This window comes from Furipterus horrens, unplaced genomic scaffold, assembly GCF_987537825.1.
Source record: "Furipterus horrens unplaced genomic scaffold, mFurHor1.1.pri manual_scaffold_5, whole genome shotgun sequence".
In the NCBI taxonomy this organism is placed as follows: domain Eukaryota; kingdom Metazoa; phylum Chordata; class Mammalia; order Chiroptera; family Furipteridae; genus Furipterus; species Furipterus horrens.
Genome location: NW_028327175.1, coordinates 198,126,697 through 198,131,769, shown reverse-complemented (window position 1 = coordinate 198,131,769; position 5,073 = coordinate 198,126,697).

The window sequence follows — 5,073 nt, the reverse complement described above, 5'->3', positions numbered from 1 at the left end:
ATCCCCCCCGCCCCCCACCCCTGCCCCGACACCCACCCTTCTACCTTCTGTCTCTGAACGTGGCTGCTCTGGCTGCCTCCTGTAAGTGCCATCAGTCACACAGTGTCTGACCTTCTGTGTCTGGCCGCCTTGCCCTGGCACGTTGTCAGGTTTTACCCACGCTGTAGCAGGGATCAGAACTTCACTTCTGTTAGAGGCTGAATAATGCTCCAGGGTACGGACCGACCATTTGGTTCATCCAGCCTTCAGTCAGTGGTCACACGGGCTTGTCCGGGTTGTGTCTACCTCTTGGCTAATGTGAATAGCGCTGCTATGTACACAGGTGTCCGGGTACATTTCTGAGTCCCTGCTTCCAGTTCTCGTGGATCTATACCTAGGAATGGAATTGCTGGGCCACATGATCGTCCCATGTTTAACTTTTGAGGAACCGCCAGTTGGTTTTCCATGGTGGCAGCACCATTTTACATGCCACCTCCCGAGATGTATGAGGGTTCCCTTTCTCTACATCCTTGCCAACACTTACGAGAGACAGCGCTCCGGTCATCAGAGAGGTCATCTCCTGCACAGAAACACGCGCCGACTCGTCTCAGCCGGGGAGAGTCGGGGAAGGAGAGGAGGGGCCCAGCAGCCACGGCCCTTCACCTCGGCCCCATGAGGCCGGGCGCGGTCCTGCTCCTCAGGACACGGACGTGATCCTCTCTGGGCTGAAGCTGCCACGTGCTCTCGTTCCTCTTTCTCCAGTGACAAGAGCCTTAGGGAAGTGGAGGACGTAGTGCCGCCAACGGTGGTGGCCTTCGGACGCCTGTCTCGATTCATTCTGACCAGAGAGTGGGGACTAAAAGTTTGTCACCCCCTGACCTGCTGTGATGGTCCGGGGATGGCCTGTGCTCCTCTGGGCAGAGGTGTGGGTGGCGTGTGGGGACTGGGCCTCACTGAGGGCAGGATGGACGTACCAAATGCTGTGCGCTGAGGAGCCAGGCACTTTGGACTTGTAACAGTAGCTGTCTCAGCCATCCGGGAGCCTCATGAGGACACGGAGCCATGACCGCCCCTGCCCTTCAAATGGGGCCCCGGTGGGTGGCTGCTATGGGGAAGCGGTGTCCTGGGATTCCAGAGGACACAGGCGCCCTGGCCTGCCAGGTCCTCTCTCTGCAGCGAGGCAGCTCAATAGAGGGCAGGTGCCCTGGAGGGAGAATAAGGGCTCCAGGTTCTCTGGGCTGAGAGCCCCTCTGGATCTGCTAGAGAGCCTGGCATGTCCCTGCAGTGGTGAAGACACGAGGAGGGCGCTGGTCTTCCCGGTGCAGGGCTGCGGCCAGCAGGAGCTTGTGCAAAGGCCCTGCGGCAGGCACCAGGGCCCGTGGCATTGGGGCTGAGAGCAGGAAGTGAGGCTGGTACCATACATGGCGGGGCAAGTGTCCTGTTACGGGGTTTTGTCTTCTTCCTGAGGGCAGTGGGAAGTCTTCCGAGGGCTTTCGCCAGGAGGATGCAGATCAAATGTGGGCTCTGGCTTCAACGTGAAGAATAGACTCAGCAAAACTAATTAAAAATGGCAAAAAATGAGGAATCTACCAGCTGAGTAAAACCTTAAATCAAGAGCTGACTCATTAACTAAAGTAACAAAGTCAGGAAGTGGCCCCGCTTAGCTCCCTGTGTGTGTGCATGTCACGGGCACAGCCCCGTCACATCTCACGTGGCAGACAGACCACCGGCAGGACACCCCGAGCCTCTCCTCTTTGCCCAGTGCCCGAACTGAAATGCTCCAGAAATGCTTGCTGGGTAAACGGACGCATTCGACACAGCGCCTTCCTTCCAGCCAGGCGGGGGCATGCGCGTCCACACTCCGTGAGATGAGTGGGTTTCTGAAGGGTGCCTGTTTTCAGGGCACTGTCTCCTACCCTCCCTCTATTCTTGGCGGGGGCTGAGGGGCATGTAGGTAGGCCCCTCAGGGGTCGGCAGGGGAAGTGGGAGGTGCTGGGAGTGTGAGCATGAGGAAGTACCTGGACAGCATTAGGAATCCAAGGGGAAGGCCACTTAACACCACACAACGCACCCAGCTCCTTCCTTGGGGACACAGTGAAGGGTGGGGGCTGGGGGGGTCAACATGGGGCCTCTATGATTAGAGACTGAGGGTCCTTCAAAGCAGAGGGAACTGGAGGGCGGGTGAGCCCCCTCTGCATCATGCACATGTGCCCCATCTCCCTGGAAATTTCTGGGTGTGCCCTCATGAGGCTATTTCTGACACCCGCTGCATTGGAACTCGAGGAGGGCAGGTGAGCGAGGGTAAGAGGCAGCCTTGGCTTTGTGGGCCGCAGAGGAGACATGGGCAGGAGGGCGTTTGCTGGGGCAGGGGCTGCTCTTTCACGTCCGGGAGGTGGGGCTGGGGGATGCAGTCCCCTCCTGCTCAGCGGCTGCCTCTGCCACACCACCTGTCCTGACCCGAGACTTGGGATGGGCCAAATCGTAACTCCTTGAGGGCGACAGAGCATGTGAGTGTGAAGGAGGAGCGTCAGCTAGAGACCAAGGAGTCGGGGCGGGGGGGCCTGCATGGCGCACGGGGGCTACTTGGCTGGCGTCCCCGGGGCCCAGGTCAGAGCCGGGTTCTCCAGGACTGAGCTGGGCTTGCTCTGTGGGGAGTCAGCTTGAGCAGGTGCCCCCGTCTGTCCTGGAGTATTAATTATCGATTGCCATGGAACAAGTCACCCCAAACCTCAGCGGCTTTTAACAAAAAGGTATGATTTCAACCAGCCCGTGAGGTGGGAGTCCAGGAGTGGCTTCGTGGGCGGTTCTGGCCCGGGGCTCTCAGGAGGGTTGTCGGGGCTGCAGGCCTCGCCTCCACGGTGGCTCACGGGGCTGCGGGCAGGAGGTCTTGGTCCCCCTTGTGACCTCTCCTTGGGGCAGCTGAGGGTCCTCACAACACCGCGGCCGGCTTCCCTGCGGGTGAGCCCTCCGAGAGGGAGCGCCAGGTGAAAGCGATGCTCTCGTGACTGGCCCCGAGGCCACACTCTGCCATTTCTGCAACGCGCTGTGAGTGCCACAGGGCAGCCCTCTTAAGTGTGGAGGGGACCATGCAAGGATGTGTGCCCGGAGGCAGGGGTCACAGGGGACCCTCCTGAAGGCTGGCAACCCCACCCGACCTCAGCGCCCTCACCTGTATGAGAGCAGCCGTGGCTGCCCAGTGCCTCGTTGTGAGGGTAAAAGGAGGTCCCGCGTGGGAAAGAGCTCTCGAAGCAGAAGGGCGGGGATGCTGCGTGGCGGGAGCCCCGGCTCGGGCGCGTGGGAGGCGTCTGAGTTGAGATTTGCTGTGAGCGGGAAACACACTCCAGATTTCTAAGACTTGATACAAAGAGAATGTAAATGAGCTTGTTAAATGTTGCGATGATGTTTTGAATAATGTACTAAAGACATGTTTATTAAAATTAATTTCACTTTTTTTCCCCATTTGTTGTGGCTACGAGTAAATTTGAAATCGCGTACGTGGCTGACGTCTCGCTTTATTCAATAGCACTGGCCTAGGCCATGAGCCCGAGACGGGTGTCCCCCTCCATTTCTTCTCAGAACTTCGAAGGGCTCAGCTCATGGCAGGTCCCCACACGTGTCTGTCTGACTGAATGCTCTGAACACAGCAGGCGGCCTGGGGGACAGGGAATACCAGGGTCTTTGGAGTCAGGCAGACCTGGGTTCAGATCTTGGCTCAATTCCCGAGGCCCCTGACCCCCATGAGCAGAGACTGCACATCTGTGGGAGGGGTCTGCCAGTCTCTGCTCAGCTCACTCTGCTCAGTTCAGGCGAAATGCGAATGAGGCGGGCGCTTTCCGCAGGTTTTAGTGTAAATGCGCCTTGGCCTCAGGCCCAGGCACCTGAGGGGCTGGTGGTGGGACATGCTCAGGTGCAGCAGCACATGGGCCAGCGGTTGGCAGGAGCGCTTTGGATTTTCTGGTTCTCCTGTTCGCTGTCTGTGCCCCGCTGCGGCCTCATCCTGATCCCTGATGGGAGCAGAAGTTACCTACTGGGGCCTGGGAGCAGATCAGCCTGCCCGGCACTGTCCCACCCCCTTAGCCTATCATGGGTGACAGCTTGGAGGAGGTGCCTCCCAACCAGAAACTGGTGCCAGGGCAGCGCCCAAGGGCAGGTCAGAGAGGCAGGCCACCTCCCCAGGGCTCCCTCCCTGGGGGCCTGCTCTCCCACGCTTCCCCTAAAAACCGGCTCTGAGCGCCCTCCCGGTCTCTGTTCCCAGAGGGACTGGAGACAAACAAAAGGGAGACGTGTCTTCTGTTATCAAGACACGAAATCCTTACACTTAATTAAAATGTGCCATGGCAACCAGCTGGGCTGAGTGGCCCGTGAGGCCGAGGGCGAGGCCCATGGGCTGTCCCTTTGTTCCTGGCTCCCGGAGAGGCGACTGCACAGTGTCTTTTGTGACTGTGGCCTTTGTCTGCAATGCTAGGGGTAGAAACTTGGTGACTCGGTGGGGCTGATGCCTTTTTTGGGCCATTGCCCTCTGCAGGCTGGGAAGTTGGGCAGTCTCAGAGCAGGTTTGGCTCAGCTTACATCAACTGAAGGCCACTCTGGGGACATAGGCCTAATCAGACTCAGTCCCCATACTCAGGACACTGCCAGATCACTGTTACACAGAGGATAAGGACTTTGGTGGGGTGGGGATGCAGGTGGCTGGGGGTGGAATCAGGGAAGCCTTCCTGGAGGAGGCGTCACAAGTACTAGTCAGGAGAAGGGGGAAGAGTGAGAGTCCAGTGGAAGGAGTGGCCAGGTCCAGGCATGGAGGTGACAAAGAGCATTGCATGCAGGGGCCTTATGCAGGTCTGCACTCATGGACCACGAAGTGCTGGGAGGAAGTTGTGGAGGTGCCGAGCTGAGGGGCATGGATGTTAAGTGGTGTCGGTGATGGGGAGCCATAGAAGGTGGCTAAGCAGATCAGGGTCACCTCAGAGGCAGCTGAGCAGGGTTGTTCTGGAGAAGCTAGATAGTGCCTCATCTCCCTAGGAGGTTCAGACTTGTGCTGTAGCCACAAGCGGTCCTGCTGGGGATTGAGGGATGACCTCAGAGAATACCCACTCC